Consider the following 24,976-nt stretch of genomic DNA (forward strand, 5'->3'; position numbering starts at 1 on the left):
AATTACCTCAGAAGAAACAGGATCCTGGAAAGTTCTTAATACCTTGTACCATAGGCTCCATGACCTTTTAGAAGGCTCTGTGTGATCTGGGGTCAGGGATAAACCTCATGCCCCTCTCTGTAATAGAGAGACTAGGGACCTTTGAGGTGCAAGCTGTAAGAATCTCACTAGAGATGGCAGACAATTCAAGGAAACAGGCTTATGGACTTGTAAAGGATGTCTTGGTGAAGGTTAAAGGTCTGTACATCCCTGCTGATTTCATAATCCTAGACACTGGGAAGGATGAGGATGAATCCATCATCCTAGGAAGACCCTTCCTAGCCACAGCAAGAGCTGTGATTGATGTGGACAGAGGAGAGCTAGTCCTTCAATTGAATGATGACTACCTTGTGTTTAAGGCTCAAGGATCTTCTTCTGTAACCACGGAGAGGAAGCATGAAAAGCTTCTCTCAATACAGAGTCAAACAGAGACCCCACACTCAACTTCTAAGTTTGGTGTTGGGAGGCCATCATTAAGCTCTAAATCTCTGTGAAGCTCTCTAAGAGCTCACTGTCAAGCTATTGACATTAAAGAAGCGCTTGTTGGGAGGAAACCCAATGTTATTTAATTATATTTATTTATTTTCCATTGTTACTTTATGTTTTCTTTAGGTTGATGATCATGTGAAGTCACAAAAACAACTGAAAAATAAAAAATAGAATGAAAAATAGCATCAAAAATAGCACACCCTGGAGGACAGGCTTACTGGCGTTTAAACGCCAGTAAGGATAGCAGAATGGGCGTTTAACGCCCAGCCTAGCAGCATTCTGGGCGTTAAACGCCAGAATGGGCAGCACTCTAGGCGTTTAACGCTAGAAAGGGCTGTCTGGCATCTGGCTGGCGTTAAACGCCAGAAATGGGCATCTGGCTGGCATTTAACGCTAGGAATGGGCAGTAGAGTGGCGTTTAACGCCAGGAAAGGTAGCAGAGCTGGCGTTAAACGCCAGATTTGGCACACAATGGGCATTTAAATGCCAGAATGGTGCAGGGACTCGAATTCCTTGACACCTCAGGATCTGTGGACCCCACAGGATCCCCACCTACCCACATCTTCTTCTCTTCTCTTCACACCTTTCCATAACACTCTTTTCCAAACACCCTTGACCAATCCCATCAAAACCTCTTCCCCAAACACCCCTCACCTATCAAATCCTACCCTCTTCACCACAACCTTTTCACCACTCACATCCATCCATCATTAAATTCCACCTACCTCACCATTCAAATTCAAACCATTTCCCTCCCAAACACAACCCCTTCATGACCGAATACCCTCTCTCCCTTACCCTATAAATACCCCTCCTTACCACCTTCATTTCCACACATCATACACACTCAACCCACCTTGGCCGAACCTACACCCCCCGTCCATCTCCTCCATTTCTTCTTCTTCTCCTCATTTCTTTCTTCTTTTGCTCGAGGATGAGCAAACCTTCTAAGTTTGGTATGGAAAAAGCTAAGATTTTTGTTTTTCAATAACCATTAATGGCACCTAAGGCCGGAGAAACCTCTAGAAAGAGGAAAGGGAAGGCAATTGTTTCCACCTCCGAGTCATGGGAGATGGAGAGATTCATCTCAAAAGTGCATCAAGACCACTTCTATGAAGTTGTGGCCAAGAAAAAGGTGATCCCTGAGGTCCCCTTCAAGCTCAAAAAGAGTGAATATCTGGAGATCCGACTTGAGATTCAAAGAAGAGGTTGGAAAACTCTCACCAACCCCATTCAACAAGTCAGAATCTTAATGGTTCAAGAGTTCTATGCCAATGCATGGATCACTAAGAACCATGATCAAAGTATGAACTCGAACCCAAAAAATTGGCTCACAATGGTTCGGGAGAATTACTTGAATTTTAGTCCGAAAAATGTGAGGTTGGCATTCAACTTGCCAATGATGCAAGAAGATCCTCACCCTTTCACTAGAAGGGTCAACTTTGATCAAAGGTTGGACCAAGTCCTTAGGGACATCTGTGTGGAAGGAGCTCAATGGAAGAGAAACTCAAGAGGCAAGCCGGTTCAACTAAGAAGACTTGACCTCAAACCAATGGCTAGGGGATGGTTGGAGTTTATCCAACGCTCTATAATTCCTACTAGCAACTGGTCTGAAGTCACAATATACCGGGCTATCATGATCTATAGTATCATGAATGGAGAGGAAGTAGAAGTTCATGAGATCATATCCCTAGAACTCTACAAGGTGGCGGACAAGTCTTCCACTTTGGCAAGGTTAGCCTTCCCTCATCTCATTTGTCACCTATGCAATTCAGCTCGAATTGCGATAGAGGGAGATATCCTCATTGAAGAGGACAAGCCCATCACTAAGAAAAGGATGGAGCAAACAAGAGAGCCCACTCATGGACCTCAACAAGAGCATGAGGAAAGTTCTCATCATGAAACCCCTGAGATGCCTCAAGGGATGCACTTTCCTCCATAAAACTATTGGGAGCAAATCAACACCTCCCTAGGAGAATTGAGTTCCAACATGGGACAACTAAGGATGGAGCACCAAGAGCATTCTATCCTCCTCCATGAAATTAGAGAAGACCAAAAAGCCATGAAGGAGGAGCAACAAAGGCAAGGAAGAGACATAGAGGAGCTCAAGCACTCCATAAGATCTTCAAGAGGAAGAACTAGCCGCCATCACTAAGGTGGACCCGTTCTTTAATTTCCTTGTTCTTATCTTTCTGTTTTTTGAAAATTATGCTTTATGTTTTGTCTATGTTTGTGTCTTTATTACATGATCATTAGTGTCTAGTGTCTATGTCTTAAAGCTATGAATGTCCTATAAATTCTTCACCTTTCTTAAATAAAAAAATGTTTTTAATTGCAAAAGAACAAGAAGTACATGGTTTCGAATTCTATCTTGAAATTAGTTTAATTATTTTGATGTGGTAGCAATACCTTTTGTTTTCTGAATGAATGCTTGAACAGTGCATATTTTTGAATTTGTTGTTTATGAATGTTAAAATTGTTGGCTCTTGAAAGAATAATGAAAAAGGAGAAATGTTATTTGATAATATGAAATATCATAAAATTGATTCTTGAAGCAAAAAAAAGCAGTGAAACGCTTGCAAAAAAAGGCGAAAAAATAATAAAGAAAAAAAAAGAAAGGAAGAAAAAAAGAAAAAGCAAGTAGAAAAAGCCAATAGCCCTTTAAACCAAAAGTCAAGGGTAAAGAGGATCCAAGGCTTTGAGCATTAATGGATAGGAGGGTCCACAGGAATAAAATCCTGGCCTAAGTGGCTAAATCAAGCTGTCCCTAACCATGTGCTTGTGGCGTGAAGGTGTCAAGTGAAAAGCTTGAGACTGAGTGGTTAAAGTCATGGTCCAAAGCAAAAAGAGTGTGCTTAAGAGCTCTGGGCACCTCTAACTGGGGACTCTAGCAAAGCTGAGTCACAATCTGAAAAGGTTCACCCAGTTATGTGTCTGTGGCATTTATGTATCCGGTGGTAATACTGGAAAACAAAATGCTTAGGGTCACGACCAAGACTCATAAAGTAGCTGTGTTCAAGAATCAACATACTGAACTAAGAGAATCAATAACACTATCTGAATTCTAAGTTCCTATGGATGCCAATCATTCTGAACTTCAAAGGATAAAGTGAGATGCCAAAACTGTTCAGAAGCAAAAAGGCTACAAGTCCCGCTCATCTAATTAAAGCTAATCTTCATTGATAAGTTTGGAATTCATTGTATATTCTCTTCTTTTTATCCTATTTTGTTTTTAGTTGCTTGGGGACAAGCAAAAATTTAAGTTTGGTGATGTGATGAGCGGATAATTTATACCCTTTTTGGCATTGTTTTTACATAGTTTTTAGTATGTTTTAATTACATTTTATTATATTTTTATTAGTTTTTATTCAAAAATCACATTTCTAGACTTTACTATGAGTTTGTGTGTTTTTCTATGATTTCAGGTATTTTCTGGCTAAAATTGAGGAACCTGAGCAAAAATCTGATTCAGAGGCTGAAAAAGGATTGCAGATGCTGTTGGATTCTGACCTCCCTGCACTCGAAATGAATTTTCTGGAGCTACAGATACCCAATTGGCGTGCTCTCAATTGTGTTGGAAATTTGACATTATGAGCTTTCCAGAAATATATAATAGTCCATACTTTTCTCAAGATTTGATGGCCCAAACTAGCGTTCAAAGTCAGCTTAAAATATCTTGGCGTAAAACGCCCAAACTGGCACCAGAATTGGAGTTAAACACCCAAACTGGCACCAAAGCTAGCGTTTAACTCCAGGAAAAGCCTAAGCACGAAAAAGCTTTAATGCTCAGCCCAAGCACACACCAAGTGGGCCCCGGAAGTAGATTTCTGCACTATCTGCACTTAGTTACTCATTTTCTGTAAACCTAGATTACTAGTTTAGTATAAAAACTACTTTTAGTAATTTATTTAAAAGTATTTTCACCATCCTTTGGAATATATGTAATCATAGAATATCATTTGGGAGGCTGGCCTCACGGCCATGCCTAGACCTTTTTCACTTATGTATTTTCTACGGTGGAGTTTCTACACCCCATAGATTAAGATGTGGAGCTCTGCTGTTCTTCATGAATTAATGTAATTACTACTATTTTTCCTTCAATTCATGCCTACTTCTTCTCCAAGATATAATTGTTCTTAATTCAATTAAGTCAGAATAAAGGGGTGACCCGTGACAATCACCCAATCTTCGTTACTCGCTTAGCCAAGATCGCGTCCCTGACAACCACAAAGCGATCTACATGATGTTCAACGTAGTCATTGGATGACAGCTGGAGTATACTCTCTTAGATATCTAATACACGGACCGAGTCCGTGAGATTAGTATCTTCGTGGTATAGGCTAGAACCATTGGCAGCATTCCTGAGATCCGAAAAGTCTAAACCTTGTCTGTGGTATTTCGAGTAGGATCTGGGAAGGGATGAATGTGACGAGCTTCAAACTTGCGAATGTTGGGCGCAGTGACAGTGTGCAAAAGGACAATAGTCCTATTCCGATGCTAGCGGGAACCGACAAATGATTAGCCGTGCGGTGACAGCGCATATGGATTTGTTTTCATTCGAGAGGATCATACAGCTTGCCATGGAAGGAGGTAACGCATGGTTGGAAGAAGGCAGTAGGAAAGCAGAAGTTCAGAAGCAACAAAGCATCTCCAGACGCTTATCTGAAATTTTCACCAATGAATTACATAAGTATCTCTATTTTATTTTCTGTTTTATTTATATTTTAATTATCAAAACCTTATAACCAAATGAATCTGCCTGACTGAGATTTACAAGGATGACCATAGCTTGCTTCAAGCCGACAATCTCCATGGGATCTACCCTTACTCACGTAAGGTTTATTACTTGGATGACCCAGTGTACTTGCTGGTTAGTTGTATGGAGTTGTGAGAAAAGTGTGAGATCACGATTTCGTCGCACCACTATGCTTATTGAACAATTTGAATGAATGTTTATGTGTGTGTTTGTTCTTTGTCTGTGTTCAAAAGGAAGATGATGAAGCATGAATTAAGAAATCGCTTGTGACACTATGTGAACTTCACAGAAGAAAAGATTGGTTTGACGAGAGAACAACTAATACAATGTTCACTGTTTGTTTCCATCCAGCACCAATGTTTTTATTTTCCCCTTTATATTTAGGGAGACAGAAGGGAGAAAAAGAAAGAAGAAACAAGAACTCACAATGCTTAGCTGCATGCTACCATCTCAGTGGCTGTAGTGGCTTCTGCCGTGGCAACTATCACGACTGCAATGGCTGCTTCATCTGCACCAAGCAAGGATGAGAGGATGATCAAGATTGACATGGCTATGGCCTCTGCAGCCACATTGGTGGCCACGCAGTCTGTCGAGGCTGCTGATGAGCGGATAATTTATACGCTTTTTGGCATTATTTTTAGTATGTTTTTAGTATAATCTAGTTACTTTTAGGGATGTTTTTATTAGTTTTTATGTTAAATTTACATTTCTGGACTTTACTATGAGTTTGTGTGTTTTTCTGTGATTTCAGGTATTTTCTGGCTGAAATTGAGGGACTTGAGCAAAAATCAGATTCAGAGGTTGAAGAAGGACTGCTGATGCTGTTGGATTCTGACCTCCCTGCACTCAAAGTGGATTTTCTGGAGCTACAAAACTCAAAATAGCGCGCTTCCAATTGAGTTGGAAAGTAGACATCCAGGGCTTTTCATTAATTTATAATAGTCCATACTTTGGCCGATTTTAGATAACGTAAAAGGGCGTTGAATGCCAGTTCTACGCTGCAGTCTGGAGTTAAACGCCAGAAACACGTTACAAGCCAGAGTTGAACGCCAGAAACACGTTACAACCTAGCGTTCAACTCCAAAAGAAGCCTCTACACGTGGAAAGCTAAAGCTCAGCCCAAGCACACACCAAGTGGGTCCCGGAAGTGGATTTATGCATCAATTACTTACTTTTGTAAACACTAGTAGCTAGTTTATTATAAATAGAACTTTTTACTATTGTATTAGACATCCTGGATTGTATTTTTGATCCTGTGATCAAGTTTTGGGAGCTGGCCTCTCGGCCATGCCTGAACCTTTATCACTTATGTATTTTCAACGGTAGAGTTTCTACACTCCATAGATTAAGGTGTGGAGCTCTGCTGTTCCTCATGAATCAATACAAAGTACTGCTGTTTTTCTATTCAACTTATTCCGCTTCTAAGATATTCATTCGCACTTCAACATGAATGTGATGAACGTGACAATCATCATCATTCTCCCACGAACGCATGCCTGACAACCACTTCCGTTCCACCTTAGATTGGATGATTATCTCTTGGATCTCTTAATCAGAATCTTCGTGGTATAAGCTAGATTGATGGCGGCATTCATGAGAACCCGGAAAGTCTAAACCTTGTCTGTGGTATTCCGAGTAGGATTCTGGGATTGAATGACTGTGACGAACTTCAAACTCGCGAGTGCTGGGCGTAGTGACAGACGCAAAAGGAGGGTGAATCCTATTCCAGTATGATCGAGAACCTCAGATGATTAGCCGTGCTGTGACAGAGCATTTGGACCATTTTCACAAGAGGATAGGATGCTGCCATTGACCACGGTGATGCCTCCAGATGATTAACCATGCAGTGATAGCGTATCGGACCATTTTCACAGAGAGGATGAAAAGTAGCCATTGACAATGGTGATGTCCTTACATAAAGCCAGCCATGGAAAGGAGTAGGACTGATTGGATGAAGACAGCAGGAAAGTAGAAGTTTAGAGGGACAAAAGCATCTCTATACCTTTATCTGAAATTCTCACCAATGATATACATAAGTATTTCTATCTTTATTTTCTGTCTATTTATTATTTATTTTCGAAAACTCCATAACTATTTTATATCCGCCTGACTGAGATTTACAAGGTGACCATAGCTTGCTTCATACCAACAATCTCCGTGGGATCGACCCTTACTCATGTAAGGTTTTATTACTTGGACGACCCAGTGCACTTGCTGGTTAGTTGTATCGAAGTTGTGAATGAAAAACAATTTACTAAGACGTGCGTACAGAGTTTTTGGCGCCGTTGCCTGAGATCACAATTTTGTACACCAAGATTTTGGCGCCGTTGCCAGGGATTGTTCGAGTTTGGACAACTGACGGTTCATCTTGTTGCTCAAATTAGGTAATTTTCTTTTTGTATTATTTTCAAAAATTTTTCAAAAAATTTTTTTTAAAATAAATGTTTTCAAAAATATATTTTTCTTCAGAATTTTTAAGAATGAATTCTAGTATTTCATGATGATTTGTTAAATCCTGGCTGGCTGTAAGCCATGTCTAATCTTTTGGACTGGGGTTTCAACTTATCATCACAAGAGCTTGTTGATTTTCACACACTTAGTTGCTCTATACATGGAAAGTATAAATATCTTCTAAAGCTTGGCTGGCTAGTAAGCCATGCCTAACCCTCAGATTGGAGCTTTAGACTAAGAGTACACAATTCCTGGAATTCATATTAAAAATTTTGGAATCCTTATTTTTCTTTTTCACAAATAATTTTCGAAAAATACAAAAAAAAAAAAATTAGAAAATCATAAAAATCAAAAAAATATATTTCATGTTTCTTGTTTGAGTCTTGAGTCAATTGTAAGTTTGGTGTCAATTGCATCTCCATTTGCACTTTTCGAAAAAATGCATTCATGCATTGCATTCATCATGATCTACAAGTTGTTCTTGATAAACCTTCTTGATTGATCTTCATATTATATTGTTTTGTGTTGTATGGTGTTTTTCATATGCATTCTTGAATTCTTAGTGTCTAAGCATTAAAGTTCTTAGTGTTCATCTTGATCTTCAAAGTGTTCTTGGTGTTCATCTTGACATTCATAGCATTCTTGCATGCATTCATTGTTTTGATCCAAAATTTTCATGCATTGCATCATTTTTATGTTTTTTCTCTTTAATCATTAAAAATTCAAAAATAAAAAAATATCTTTCCTTTTTTCTCACATAAATTTCGAAAATTTGGATTGACTTTTTCAAAAATTTTTTAAAAAAATTCAATTGTTTCTTATGAGTCAACTCAAATTTTCAATTTAAAAATCTTATCTTTTTCAAAATCTTTTTCAAAAATCTTTTTCTTATCTTTATCTCCTAATTTTCAAAAATAACATCATCAATTAATGTTTTGATTCAAAAATTTCAAGTTTGTTACATACTTGTTAAGAAAGATTCAAACTTTAAGTTCTAGAATCATGTTTTGTGATTTCTTGTGAATCAAGTCATTAATTGTGATTTTAAAAATCAAATCTTTTTCAAAACTAATTTCAAATATGTCTTTTCAAAAATATCTTTTTATCTTATCTTTTTCAAAATCATATCTTTTTCAAAAATTTGATTTTAAAATATCTTTTCTAACTTCCTATCTTCTTATCTTTTCAAAATTGATTTTCAAATTTGTTTCAACTAACTAACTAACTTTTTGTTTGTTTCTTATCTTTTTCAAAACTACCTAACTAACTCTCTCTCTCTAATTTTCGAAAATATCTTCCCTCTTTTTCAAAAATTCTTTTTAATTAACAAATTGTTTCAAATTTTAATTTTAATTTTCGAAAATCACTAACCATTTTTCAAAAATAATTTTCGAAAATCCTTCTCTCTCATCTCCTTCTGTTTATTTTTTCATCTACTAACATCTCTCCCTCACTCACCAAAAATCCGAACTCTCTCTCTCTCTGAGTTCAGATCTTTTCTTCTTCTTTTCTTCTACTCACACAGGGACCTCTATACTATGGTAAAAATGATCCCTATTATTATTTTTCTGTTCCCTCCTTTTTCATATGAGCAGGAGCAAGGACAAGAACATTCTTGTTGAAGCAGATCCAGAACCTGAAAGGACTCTGAAGAGGAAACTAAGAGAAGCTAAATTACAACAATCCAGCAAGCACCTTTCAGAAATTTTCGAACAGGAAGAGGAAATGGCAGCCGAAAATAATGCAAGGAGGATGCTTGGTGACTTTACTGCACCTAATTCCAATTTACATGGAAGAAGCATCTCCATCCCTACCATTGGAGCAAACAATTTTGAGCTTAAACCTCAATTAGTTTCTCTGATGCAGCAGAACTGCAAGTTCCATGGACTTCCATCTGAAGATCCTTTTCAGTTCTTAACTGAATTTTTGCAGATTTGTGATACTGTTAAGACTAATGGAGTAGATCCTGAAGTCTACAGGCTCATGCTCTTCCCTTTTGCTGTAAGAGACAGAGTGATGAGCGGATATTTTATACGCTTTTTGGGGTTAATTTCATTTAGTTTTTAGTGTGTTTTAGTTAGTTTTTAGTTTATTTTCAGTAGCTTTTAGGCAAAATTCATATTTCTGGACTTTACTATGAGTTTGTGTGTTTTTCTGTGATTTCAGGTATTTTCTGGCTGAAATTGAGGGAGCTGAGCAAAAATCTGATTCAGGCTGAAAAAGGACTGCTGATGCTGTTGGATTTTGACCTCCCTGCACTCAAAGTGGATTTTCTGGAGCTACAGAACTCCAAATGGCGCGCTTCCAATTTCATTGGAAAGTAGACATCTAGGAATTTCCAGCAATATATAATAGTCCATACTTTGCTCAAGGATAGATGACGTAAACTAGCGTTCAATGCCAGTTCCATGCTACTGTCTGGCGTCCAACGCCAGAAACAAGTTACAAGTTGGAGTTCAACGCCAGAAAAGGATCCAAAGCTAGCGTTGAACGCCCAAAACAGCCCTGTGCACGTGATTAGCTTAAGTCTCAGCCCCAGCACACACCAAGTGGGTCCCAGAAGTGGATTTCTGCACCATCCATCTCAGTTTACTCATTTTCTGTAAACCTAGTTTACTAGTCTAGTATTTAAACAACTTTTAGAGATTTATTTTGCATCTCATGACATTTTAGATCTGAACTCTGTACCTTTAGACGGCATGAGTTTCTAAACTCCATTGTTGGGGGTGAGGAGCTCTGCTGTATCTCGATGAATTAATGCAAGTATTTCTGTTTTCCATTCAAACATGCGTGTTCCTATCTAAGATATCCATTCGAACTTCAATATGAATGTGATGAACGTGACAATCATCATCATTCCTCCACGAACACGTGCCTGACAACCACTTACGTTCCACTATAGAATGAATGAATATCTCTTAGATCTCTTAATCGGAATCTTCGTGGTATAAGCTAGATTGATGGCAGCATTCAAGAGAATCCGGAAAGTCTAAACCTTGTCTGTGATATTCCGAGTAGGATTCAGGGATTGAATGACTGTGACGAACTTTAAACTCGCGAGTGCTGGGCGTAGTGACAGACGCAAAAGGATAGTAAATCCTATTCCGGTACAACTAAGAACCTACAGATGATTAGCCGTGCAGTGACAGCACACCTGGACCCTTTTCACTGGAAGGATGGATGGTAGCCATTGACAACGGTGATCCACCAACACACAGCTTGCCATAGAAGGACGTGCGTGCGTGAATCAGAGAACAGAGGAAAGCAGAATTTTAGAAGACAAAGCATCTCCAAAACTCCAACATATTCTCCATCAGTGCATACCAGTATAATTTGTGTTCTTCCCTTTTATTCATTGCAATCAAATTTGATAAGTGAATTGTTTTATTGTTTTCCTGACTAAGAGTTACAAGATAACCATAGATTGCTTCAAGCCAACAATCTCCGTGGGATCGACCCTTACTCACGTAAGGTATTACTTGGACGACCCAGTGCACTTGCTGGTTAGTGGTACGAGTTGTAAAAAGTGTGATTTACAATTCGTGCACCAAGTTTTTGGCGCCGTTGCCAGGGATTGTTTGAGTTTGAACAACTGACGGTGATCTTGTTGCTTAGATTAAGAAATTTTTGTCTTTTGGGTCAGAATCTTTTATTTTCTTTTCAAAAAATTTTTCAAAAATAATTTTTCTATTAAATCTCGTGCCAAACTTTAAGTTTGGTGTTTTCTTGTGGTTTTCCTTTGTGTTTCGAAAATTTTATTTTGGTTTTCTAAAAATTTTAAGTTTGGTGTTCTTTCTTCATGTTCTTGTTTTCTTGTGAGTCTTCAAAGTGTTCTTGAGTTTTTCTTGCGTCTTGATCTTAAAATTTTTAAGTTTGGTATTCCTTGGTGTTTTCCCTCCAAAATTTTCGAAAACAAGGAGCATTAGATCTAAAAATTTTAAATCTTGGGCTATCTTATTGTTTCTCTCTTTCCTCTTTAAATTCAAAAATATCTTTTCTCTCTATTTTTAAAACAAATTTTCGAAAATTAATTTTAAAATTCAGATTTTTTTTCAAAATTTAAAATCTTTTTCAATTCATATCTTCTTCAAAACTTCCTGACCACTTTCTCTCTCCTCATTTTTTCGAAAATCTTCACCTATTTTTATTTATTTTATTTTAATTTATTTTATTTTCGAAATAATTAAATAAATAAATAAATAAATAAAAATAAATTTTTTATCTTACATCATCTCCCTTTCTCCATCATGGATCTAAGTGGAAATGAACAGTCCAGGAGGACTCTGGGGTCATATGCTAACCCCTCTACTGCTTCATATGGGAGTAGTATCTGCATACCCTCCATTGGAGTCAGTAGCTTTGAGTTGAATCCTCAGCTCATTATCATGGTGCAGCAAAGCTGCCAGTATTCCGGTCTTCCACAGGAAGAACCTACAGAATTTCTGGCACAGTTTTTACAAATTGCTGACACAGTACATGATAAGGAAGTAGATCAGGATGTCTACAGATTATTACTGTTTCCATTTGCTGTAAAAGACCAAGCCAAGAGGTGGTTAAATAACCAACCTAAGGCTAGCATAAGGACATGGAAACAGCTGACTGAAAAATTCCTGAATCAATACTTTCCTCCAAAACGGATGACACAGCTAAGGCTGGACATCCAAGGCTTTAAACAAGGAGATAATGAATCTCTTTATGATGCCTGGGAGAGATACAGAGAGATGCTACAAAAATGCCCCTCTGAAATGTTTTCAGAGTGGGTTTAGTTAGACATCTTCTATTATGGGCTTACAGAAAGAGCTCAAATCTCTTTAGATTGCTCAGCTGGTGGATCTATCCACATGAGAAAGACAATTGAAGAAGCTCAAGAGCTCGTTGATACAGTTACTAGAAATCAGCATCTGTACCTAAGCAGTGACTTTTCCATGAAAGAAGAGGCTAAAACAGTAACTGCTGAACTCAGTCCTGCAGAGCAAGCTGCTGAATTCAATCAGCAATTGGATTTTCTAACAAAGCAGTTAGCTGAATTCAAGGATAAACTACAAGAGACAAGGATGGCTAATATAAACATGGAAGTACAATTAAAGCAAACAAAGTAGCAGCTGTCAAAACAAATAACAGAAGAATGCCAAGCAGTTCAATTAAGAAGTGGGAAGACATTAAATACCCCACCTCAAGGTAGCAAGAAGCCAAGAAATGAGCAAACCACCCAAAATCCACCTGAGGACAGTAAGAGCCCAGGGAAAAATAATTCTGGCGCTAAAACGCCAGAAATTGGGTGGAAGGCTGGCGCTGAACGCCCAGACCATGCTCAGGACTGGCGTTCAACACCAGAAACAAGCAAGGATCTGGCGTTGAACGCCCAAAAGAAGCATAGTTCTGGCGTTCAGACGCCAGGAACAGATGAGGAGCTGGCGTCTAATGTCACTCCAGCTTCTAACTCTGGCACTCAATTGCCAGTGAGGGATCAGACACACACAAGTGCTAATGACAACCCATCTAAAAAGGCCTCTTCAACCACTTTTGTAGGAAATAAACCTACAGCAACTAAGGTTGAGGAATATAAAGCCAAGATACTTTATCCTCAAAAACTCCGCCAAGAGGAGCAGGATAAGCAATTTGTTCGCTTTGCAGATTATCTCAGGACTCTTGAAATAAAGATTCCATTTGCAGAGGCACTTGAGCAAATACCTTCTTATGCCAAGTTCATGAAAGAGATCTTGAGTCATAAGAAGGATTGGAGAGAAACTGAAAGAGTTCTCCTCACTGAAGAATGCAGTGCAGTCATTCTGGAAAGCTTTCCTAAAAAGCTTAAAGACCCTGGGAGTTTTCTGATACCATGCACATTAGAAGGTAATTGCACCAAGACAGCTTTATGTGATCTTGGGGCAAGCATCAACCTAATACCTGCATCCACTATCAGAAAGCTTGGTTTAACTGAAGAAGTTAAACCAACCCGGATATGTCTCCAACTTGCTGATGGCTCCATTAAATACCCATCAGGCGTGATTGAAGACATGATTGTCAGAGTTGGGCCATTCGCCTTTCCCACTGACTTTGTAGTGCTGGAAATGGAGGAGCACAAGAGTGCTACTCTCATTCTAAGAAGACCCTTCCTAGCAACTGGACGAACTCTCATTGATGTCCAACGGGGGGAAATAACCCTGAGAGTCAATGATGATGAGTTTAAGTTGAATGCTATCAAAGCCATGCAGCATCCAGACACATCAAAAGACTGCATGAAAGTTGACCTTATTGACTCTTTGGTAGAAGAGATCAACATGGCTGTGAGTCTCGAATCAGAGTTGGAAGACATCTTTAAAGATGTTCAGCCTGATTTGGAGGATTCAGAGGAAATGAAAGAGCCTCTGAAATTTCCTCTGGAAGAGGAAAAACCTCCTAAACCCGAGCTCAAACCATTACCACCATCCCTGAAATATGCATTTCTGGGAGAAGGTGACACTTTTCCAGTGATCATAAGCTCTGCTTTAAATCCACAGGAAGAGGAAGCACTTATTCAAGTGCTAAGGACACACAAGACAGCTCTTGGTGGTCCATTGGTGACCTTAAGGGCATAAGTCTAGCTAGATGCATGCACAAAATCTTATTGGAGGATAATGCTAAACCAGTGGTTCAACCACAGAGGCGGCTAAATCCAGCCATGAAGGAAGTGGTGCAGAAAGAGGTCACCAAATTACTGGAGGCTGGGATCATTTATCCTATTTCTGATAGCCCCTGGGTGAGCCCTGTTCAAGTTATCCCCAAAAAGGGAGGCATGACAGTGGTTCATAATAAAAAGAATGAACTGGTTCCTACAAGAACAGTTACAGGGTGGCGCATGTGTATTGACTACAGAAGGCTCAATACAGCCACCAGAAAGGATCATTTTCCTTTACCATTCATAGACCAGATGCTAGAAAGATTGGCAGGTCATGATTATTACTGCTTTTTGGATGGCTACTCAGGATATAACCAGATTGTAGTAGATCCCCAGGATCAAGAGAAAACAGCATTCACATGTCCATCTGGAGTGTTTGCTTATAGAAGGATGCCATTTGGGCTGTGTAATGCGCCTGCAACCTTCCAGAGATGCATGCTCTCTATTTTCTCTGATATGGTGGAAAAATTTCTGGAAGTTTTCATGGATGACTTCTCAGTATATGGAGACTCATTCAGCTCCTGTCTTGATCACCTGAAACTAGTTCTGAAAAGATGCCAAGAGACCAACCTGGTTTTAAACTGGGAAAAATGTCACTTTATGGTGACTGAAGGGATTGTCCTTGGGCATAAAATTTTAAACAAGGGAATAGAGGTGATTGAAAAATTACCACCACCTGCCAATGTTAAGGCAATCAGAAGCTTTCTGGGGCATGTAGGATTCTATAGGAGGTTTATAAAGGATTTTTCAAAAATCGCAAAACCTCTGAGCAATCTGCTAGCTGCTGACACGCCATTTGTGTTTGACACAGAGTGTCTGCAGGCATTTGAAACGCTGAAAGCCAAGCTGGTCACAGTACCAGTTATTTCTGCACCAGACTGGACATTACCATTTGAGCTAATGTGTGATACCAATGATCACGCCATTGGTGCAGTACTGGGACAGAGGCATGACAAGCTTCTGCATGTCATTTATTATGCTAGCCGTGTTTTAAATGATGCCCAGAAAAATTACACAACCACAGAAAAAGAATTGCTTGCAGTGGTTTATGCCATTGACAAGTTTAGATCATACTTAGTAGGATCAAAGGTGATTGTGTATACTGACCATGCTGCTCTTAAATATCTACTCACAAAGCAGGATTCAAAACCCAGGCTCATAAGATGGGTGTTGCTTCTGCAAGAGTTTGATATAGAAATAAGAGACAGAAAAGGGACAGAAAACCAAGTAGCTTATCATCTGTCCTGGATAGAGCCAATAGAAGGGACGTTCCCCCCTCTCTTGAGATCTCTGAGACCTTTCCGGATGAGCATTTATTTGCCATTCAGGAAGCACCATAGTTTGCAGACATTGCGAACTATAAAGCTGCAAGGTTCATACCCAAAGAGTACAACAGGCAACAAAAGAAAAAACTAATTACTGATGCAAAGTACTACTTGTGGGATGAATCCTATCTCTTTAAGAGATGTGCAGACGGAATAATCCGGAGATGTGTTCCTAGAGAAGAAGCACAGAGGATCCTATGGCATTGCCATGGATCACAATATGGAGGCCATTTCGGAGGTGAGCGGACAGCCACCAAGGTCCTCCAATGTGGTTTCTATTAGTCCACACTCTATAGAGATTCCCGAGAGTTTGTACGTAACTGTGACAGTTGCCAAAGAGCTGGTAATCTGCCCCATGGTTACGCCATGCCTCAACAAGGAATCTTGGAGATTGAGTTGTTTGACGTATGGGGAATTGACTTCATGGGACCTTTTCCACCATCATACTCAAACACTTACATTCTAGTGGCAGTTGACTACGTATCAAAATGGGTAGAGGCCGTTGCCACACCCACCAATGATACTAAAATAGTGCTGAAGTTTCTCCAAAAATACATCTTCAGCAGGTTTGGGGTCCCTAGAGTACTAATCAGTGATGGGGGCACTCACTTCTGCAACAAACAGCTTTACTCTGCCATGGTCCGGTATGGGATTCACCACAAGGTGGCGACTCCATATCATCCACAGACTAATGGGCAAGCTGAAGTCTCTAACAGATAGCTAAAAAGAATCCTAGAACGGACTGTAAGTACCCGTAGAAAGGATTGGGCAAGAAGCTTGGATGATGCTCTGTGGGCATACAGAACAGCATTCAAGACTCCTATAGGGACCTCTCCATACCAACTTGTGTATGGTAAGGCATGTCACCTGCCCGTGGAACTGGAACATAAAGCCTACTGGGCAACCAGATTCCTAAACTTTGATGCCAAATTAGCTGGAGAAAAAAGATTGCTCCAGCTAAATGAGCTAGAGGAATTCAGATTCACTGCTTTCAAAAATGCCAAGCTTTATAAAGAAAAATAAAAAAAGTGGCATGACAGAAAGCTGTCATCTAGAATCTTTGAACCAGGACAAAAGGTTCTGTTATTTAACTCTAGGCTCAGGCTATTTCCCGGAAAACTGAAGTCCCGGTGGAGGGGACCATATGTGATTACAAGTGTATCACCATATGGTTATGTGGAGCTTCAAGATATTGATTCTGATAAGAAGTTCATTGTTAATGGACAGAGAATCAAGCACTATCTTGAAAGCAATGTTGAGCTAGATTAAAAGCTCAGCAAGGTCCAGCTAAAGACAATAAAGAAGCGCTTGCTGGGAGGCAACCCAGCCATGGGGCATCACTTCCTCTAAGCATTTTGCCCTATTCTTGATTTTATTTGTTTATATAAAGTTCACTGATACTAAGGTAAAGAGTCAGTTGTATAAGTTCACAAAGTTACAGAAGGATTCTGCACACAAAACAGAGAAAAAGAGCTCACTGGCAAGAAAACGCCAGTAAGAGTCTGTTTTGGGCGTTCAACGCCCAAAAGAAGCATCCACTGGGCGTTGAACACCAGTAAGGATAGCCATCTGGGCGTTAAACGCCAGATTTACAGCGTCCTGGGCGTTCAGAAAAACGCCCAGTGACAAAGGAGTTCCTGGCGTTCAACGCCAGAAAGAAGCAATAGCTGGGCGTTGAACGCCCAGGAGAGGCAGCATTTGGGCGTTGAACGCCCAAAACATGCAGCGTTTGGGCGTTCAAACGCCAGGATGGTGGGGAGGAGGTGAATTCGTTTTTACTTCATATTTTTCATTCTAATTTTAATTTTCATGTTTCAATTCATGATTTCTTGCATAAACATGTTAAGAACCCTGATTTCTAAAATCCCTAATTTCCAAAAACCCTATTTTAAAAATATCAAATGTATCTTAATCCATAAGCACAAATCCTCTTTTTATCCAATTCAACTCTTTTTCAAAATTTTCAAAACAAATCTATCTCTTTTCATTCAAAAATCTTTTCAACTAATCAATATCTTTTTCAAATCTCCATACTATCTTTTTCAAAAATCCAAATCTATCTTTTTCAAATATCTTTCATATCTCTTCAATTTTAAATTATATCTTTTCTTATCATACTTAAAATTTTCTTAAAAATCATATCTTCTATCTTATCTTCCTCCCTATTTTCGAAAACCCACCCCCCTCTCCCTTTAAATATGGGTTCGGCCTCCCTCCCCTCCCATCCACCATTGCACCTAGCTCTCCTTCCTCCCTCTCCTTTCTTTTCTTTTTGCTTGAGGACAAGCAAACCTCTAAGTTTGGTGTGCTTATCCATGATCACTAAGATCATGGCTCCTAAAGGAAAACAACCCACTCCAAGAGGCAAGAAAGAAAGCGTTCCAAAACCACTTTGGAATCAAGGGAAGTTCTTAACTAAAGAACATTCAGACCATTATTACAAAATAATGGATCTAAGATCAGTGATTCCAGAAGTTAGATTCGATCTGAAAGAAGACGAATATCCGGAGATCTAGGAGAAAATTCGAATCAGAAACTGGGAGATCCTAGCTAATCCTGAAACAAAAGTGGGAAGGAATATAGTCCAGGAGTTCTATGCTAATATGTGGCATACAGATAGGCAAAGACTATCTGGATCTGCTATCTATGACTATCGGACCTTGGTCAGAGGAAAGATTGTTCATACCCACCCTGACAAGATTAGGGAGATCTTAAAGCTGCCTCAGCTGAAAGATGATCCAGACTCCTTCAATAGGAGAATGATGAGAACAGACAAGGGCCTGGATAAGATTCTAGAGGATATATGTATCCCTGGAGCCAGGTGGACCACCAGCACAAAGGGTGTCCTAATTCAACTCAAAAGAGAAGATCTCAAACCAGTCGCCAGAGGATAGCTGGACTTCATTAGGCATTCTCTGCTACCCACTAGCAACCATTCTGAAGTCACTATTAGAAGAGCAGTGATGAACCATTGCATCATGATGGGAAAAGAAGTGGAAGTTCATCAACTGATTTCAACTGAATTCTACAAAATTGTAAACAAAAATTCCAAAGATGCCAGGTTGGCTTATCCAAGCTTGATTTCTATGCTCTACAAGGACGCTGGAGTAAGGATGGGAATAACTAAGTATATCTCAGTTGAGCGGCCAATCACCAAAGCATCAATGGAAAAACAACAAGCACAGGATGACCCCATCAAGAAGAGAACACATAAAATTCTCCCAGAAATCCCTCAATCTGAATACTGGGAGTATCTTGAAACATTTATTACCAAGATGCAAGAAGCTATGGAACAAATACAGAAAGAACAAAAGGAACAAAGTAGCATTCTTTGCTATCTGCTTAAAGAACAGGAGGAGCAAGGGCATGATTTAAGGGAATTGAAGCGCCAGAAATTATCTCTTGAAGGACCAAGCACCCCGCAGATTAGAGGAACATCCACTTCCCAGAACAAAGGTTGTTAAATTCCAATCTTAGCCTTAACTCTGTGATAACTGTTTTTATTAGTTTTACCTTAGGAGTCATATAGTAGTAATTAGTATCTATATTTTTGATTTTATCTCCCAATTAAGCTATAATTTAATTTTATCATCATCATTAAACATGAATAAAATAGAAGAATTTCTTTAGAATAAGAGGCAATATTTTTTCGAGTTTTTAATAAGGTAAATTCTAATTATTTATATGTGGTGGCAATGCTTTCTGTCTTCTGAATGAATGCTTGAACAGTGCGTATGTCTTTTGAATTTGATGTTTAAGACTGTTAAATATGTTGGCTCTTGAAAGAATGATGAACATGAGACATGTTATTGATAATCTGAAAAATCATAAAAATGATTCTTGAATCAAGAAAAAGCAGCAAAGAACAAAGCTTGCAGAAAAAAAAAAAGAGAGCAAGCAGAAAAAGCCAATAACCCTTAAAACCAAAAGGCAAGGGTAAATAAAAAGGATCCCAAGGCTTTGAGCATCAGTGGATAGGAGGGCCTAAAGGAATAAAATCCTGGCCTAAGCGGCTAAACCAAGCTGTCCCTAACCATGTGCTTGTGGCGTGAAGGTGTCAAGTGAAAACTTGAGACTGAGCGGTTAAAGTCAAGGTCCAAAGAAAAAAGAAGAGTGTGCTTAAGAACTCTGGACACCTCTAATTGGGGACTTTAGCAAAGCTGAGTCACAATCTGAAAAGGTTCACCCAATTATGTGTCTGTGGCATTTATGTATCCGGTGGTAATACTGGAAAACAAAGTGCTTAGGGCCACGGCCAAGACTCATAAAGTAGCTGTGTTCAAGAATCAACATACTGAACTAGGAGAATCAATATCATTATCTGCATTCTGAGTTCCTATAGATGCCAATCACTCTGAGCTTCAATGGATAAAGTGAGATGCCAAAACTGTTCAGAAGCAAAAAGCTACTAGTCCCGCTCATCTAATTAGAATCTGAGCTTCACTCAAAAACTCTGAGATATTATTGCTTCTTAAAATTACTTGTATTCTGTTTTATTTATCTAGTTGCTTGAGGACAAGCAACAGTTTAAGTTTGGTGTTGTGATGAGCGGATATTTTATACGCTTTTTGGGGTTAATTTCATTTAGTTTTTAGTGTGTTTTAGTTAGTTTTTAGTTTATTTTCAGTAGATTTTAGGCAAAATTCATATTTCTAGACTTTACTATGAGTTTGTGTGTTTTTCTATGATTTCAGGTATTTTCTGGCTGAAATTGAGGGAGCTGAGCAAAAATCTGATTCAGGCTGAAAAAGGACTGCTGATGTTGTTGGATTCTGACCTCCTTGCACTCAAAGTGGATTTTCTGGAGCTACAGAACTTCAAATGGCGCGCTTCTAATTGCATTGGAAAGTAGACATCCAGAGCTTTCTAGCAATATATAATAGTCTATACTTTGCTCAAGGATAGATGACGTAAAATGGCGTTCAACGCCAGTTCCATGCTGCTGTCTGGCGTCCAGCGCCAGAAACAAGTTACAAGTTGGAGTTCAACGCCAGAAAAGGATCCAAAGCTGGCTTTGAACGCCCAAAACAGCCCTATGCACGTGATTAGCTTAAATCTCAGCCCCAACACATACCAAGTGGGTCCCAGAAGTGGATTTCTGCACCATCCATCTGAGTTTACTCATTTTCTGTAAACCTAGTTTACTAGTCTGGTATTTAAACAACTTTTAGAGATTTATTTTGCATCTCATGACATTTTAGATCTAAACTCTGTACCTTTAGACGACATGAGTCTCTAAACTCCATTGTTGGGGGTGAGGAGCTCTGCTGTGTCTCGATGAATTAATGCAAGTATTTATGTTTTCCATTCAAACATGCGTGTTCCTATCTAAGATATCCATTCAAACTTCAATATGAATGTGATGAACGTGACAATCATCATCATTCCTCCACGAACGCGTGCCTGAAAACCACTTACGTTCCACTATAGAATGAATGAATATCTCTTAGATCTCTTAATCGGAATCTTCGTGGTATAAGCTAGATTGATGGCAGCATTCAAGAGAATCCGGAAAGTCTAAACCTTGTCTGTGGTATTTCGAGTAGGATTCAGGGATTGAATGACTGTGACGAACTTCAAACTCGCGAGTGCTGGACGTAGTGACAGACGCAAAAGGATAGTAAATCCTATTCCGGTACAACTGAGAACCTGCAGATGATTAGCCGTGCGGTGACAGCGCACCTGGACCCTTTTCACTGGAAGGATGGATGGTAGCCATTGACAACGGTAATCCACCAACACACAGCTTGCCATAGGAGGACGTGCGTGCGTGAATCAGAGAACAGAGGAAAGCAAAATTTCAGAAGATAAAGCATCTCCAAAACTCCAACATATTCTCCATCAGTGCATACTAGTATAATTTGTGTTCTTCCCTTTTATTCCTTGCAATCAAATTTGATAAGTGAATTGTTTTATTGTTTTCCTGACTAAGAGTTACAAGATAACCATAGATTGCTTCAAGCCAACAATCTCCGTGGGATCGACCCTTACTCATGTAAGGTATTACTTGGACGACCCAGTGCACTTGCTGGTTAGTGGTACGAGTTGTAAAAAGTGTGATTTACAATTCGTGCACCACAGAGCTAGAATATGGTTAGACTCTCAACCTAAGGATAGCCTGAACTCTTGGGATAAGCTGGTCAAGGCTTTCTTAGCCAAGTTCTTTCCTCCTCATAAGTTGAGTAAGCTTAGAGTGGATGTTCAAACCTTCAGACAGAAAGAAGGTGAATCCCTCTATGAAGCTTGGGAGAGATACAAGGAACTGACCAAAAAGTGTCCTTCTGACATGCTTTCAGAATGGACCATCCTGGATATATTCTATGATGGTCTATCTGAATTAGCTAAGATGTCATTGGATACTTCTGCAGGTGGATCTATTTACCTAAAGAAAATGCCTACAGAAGCTTAAGAACTCATTGACATGGTTGCTAATAACCAGTTCATGTACACTTCTGAAAGGAATCCTGTGAATAATGGGACGCCTATGAAGAAGGGAGTTCTTGAAATTGATACTCTGAATGCCATATTGGCTCAGAATAAAATATTGACTCAGCAAGACAATATGATTTCTCAGAGTCTGTATGGAATGCAAGCTGCATCCAACAGTACTCAAGAGGCATCTTCTGAAGAAGAAGCTTATGATCCTGATAACCCTGCAATAGCAGAGGTAAATTATATGGGTGAACCTTATGGAAACACCTATAACCCCTCATGGAGAAATCACCCAAATCTCTCATGGAAGGATCAACAAAAGCCTCAACAAGGCTTTAATAATGGTGGAAGAAATAGGTTTAACAATAGTAAACCTTTTCCATCATCTACTCAGCAACAGACAGAGAACTCTGAAAAAAATACATCTAATTTAGCAAACTTAGTCTCTGATCTATCTAAGGCCACTGTAAGTTTCATGAATGAAACAAGGTCCTCAATTAGAAATTTGGAGGCACAAGTGGGCCAGCTGAGTAAAAGGATCACTGAAATCCCTCCTAGTACTCTCCCAAGCAATACAGAAGAAAATCCAAAAGGAGAATGCAAGGCCATTGATATAGTCAACACGGCCGAACCTAGAGAGGAAGGGGAGGACGTGAATCCCAAGGAGGAAGACCTCCTTGGACGTCCAGTGATCAATAAGGAGCTTCCCTCTGAGGAACCAAAGGAATCTGAGACTCATCTAGAGACCATAGAGATTTCATTGAACCTCCTTATTCCATTCATGAGCTCTGATGAGCATTCATCTTCTGAAGAGAATGAGAATGTTACTAAGGAGCAAGTTACCAAGTACCTTGGTGCAATCATGAAGCTGAATGCCAAATTATTTGGTATTGAGACTTGGGAAGATGAACCTCCCTTGTTCACCAATGAACTAAGTGATCTGGATCAACTAACATTGCCTCAGAAGAAACAGGATCCTGGAAAGTTCCTAATACCTTGTACCATAGGCACCATGATCTTTGAAAAAGCTCTGTGTGACCTTGGTTCAGGGATAAACCTCATGCCCCTCTCTGTAATAGAGAAACTGGGAATCTTTGGGGTGCAAGCTGCTAAAATCTCATTAGAGATGGCGGACAATTCAAGAAAACAGGCTTATGGACAAGTAGAGGACGGGTTAGTAAAGGTTGAAGGCCTTTACATCCCTGCTGACTTCATAGTCCTAGATACTGGGAAGGATGAGGATGAATCCATCATCCTTGGAAGACCCTTCCTAGCCACAGCAAGAGATGTGATTGATGTTGACAGAGGCGAATTAGTCCTTGAATTGAATGAGGACTCCCTTGAGTTTAAAACTCAAGGACATCCTTCTGTAAACATGGAAAAGAGGCACAGTAAGCTTCTCTCAAAACAGAGTCAACTAGAGCCCCCACAGTTAAACTCTAAGTTTGGTGTTGGAAGGCCACAACCAAACTCTAAGTTTGGTGTTGGGGAGTCTCAACAATGCTCTGAACATCTGTGAGGCTCTATGAGAGCCCACTGTCAAGCTATTAACATTAAAGAAGCGCTTGTTGGGAGGCAACCCAATTTTTATTTATCTAATTTTAATTTATTTTTATTGTTATTTCATGTTTTATTAGGTTCATGATCATGTGGAGTCACAAAATAAATATAAAAATTGAAAACGGAATCAAAAACAGCAGAAGAAAAATCACACCCTGGAGGAGGATCTCACTGGCGTTTAAATGCCAGTAAGGAGCATCTGTCTGGCGTTCAACGCCAGAACAGAGCATGTTTCTGGCGTTGAATGCCAGAAACAAGCAGCATCCTGGCGTTCAGACGCCAGAAATGCACAGTGAGGAAAGCTGGCACTGAACGCCAGAAACAAGCATCTGGGCGCTGAATGCCCAGAACAAGCATCAATTCGGCATTTAAACGCCAGAATTGTATGCAAAGGCGTTTTACATGCCTCATGGGTGCAGGGATGTAAATCCTTGACACCTCAGGATCTGTGGACACCACAGGATCATCCCAGGATCTGTGAATCTTACAGGATCCCCACCTACCACCACTCGTTCTCTTCCCTCTTCTCAATGTTCATCCTCTCTTCCCAATAAACACTCTTCCCCAAAACTCTTCACCAATCACCTCAATCTCTCTTCCCTATCACCACTTCACCACTCACATCCATCCACTCTTCCCCATAAACCTACCTTATAAACTCCACCTACCTTCAAAATTCAAAACCAATTTCCCATCCAAACCCACCCTATATGGCCGAACCTTAACCCCCTCTCCCTTCCCTATATAAAGCCCTCCATTCTTCCTCATTTTCACACCACACAACCCTCTCTTCTCTTCTTGGCCAAATACACATTTCCCTTCTATCTTCCATATTTTCTTCTTCTTCTTCATCTATTCTTTCTTCTCTTGCTCGAGGACGAGCAAAATTCTAAGTTTGGTGTGGTAAAAGCATAAGCTATTTGTTTTTCCATTACCATTGATGGCATCTAAGACCGGAGAATCCTCTAGAAAAGGGAAAGGGAAGACAAAAGCTTCCACTTCCGAGTCATGGGAGATGGAAAGATTCATCTCCAAAGCTCATCAAGACCACTTTTATGATGTTGTGGCCAAGAAGAAGGTGATCCCCGAGGTCCCTTTCAAACTCAAGAGAAATGAGTATCCGAAGATCCGACATGAGATCCATAGAAGAGGTTGGGAAGTTCTAACAAATCCCATCCAACAAGTCGGAACTCTAATAGTTCAAGAGTTCTATGCTAATGCATGGATCACAAGGAACCATGATCAAAGTAAGAACCCGAACCCAAA

General features: G+C 39.6%; 1 non-coding gene across 1 annotated transcript; it reads right to left on the minus strand.

Moving 5' to 3' along the window:
- Window positions 1–21,902: 21,902 nt before the first annotated feature.
- LOC148568512 (small nucleolar RNA R71) lies at window positions 21,903–22,010 on the minus strand. Its single transcript, XR_015882759.1, has one exon. It is a non-coding gene; the product is annotated as a small nucleolar RNA R71 (small nucleolar RNA).
- Window positions 22,011–24,976: the final 2,966 nt, after the last annotated feature.

Source organism: Arachis ipaensis, chromosome B4 (genome assembly GCF_059453495.1).
Source record: "Arachis ipaensis isolate K30076 ecotype BB chromosome B4, ASM5945349v1, whole genome shotgun sequence".
NCBI lineage: Eukaryota > Viridiplantae > Streptophyta > Magnoliopsida > Fabales > Fabaceae > Arachis > Arachis ipaensis.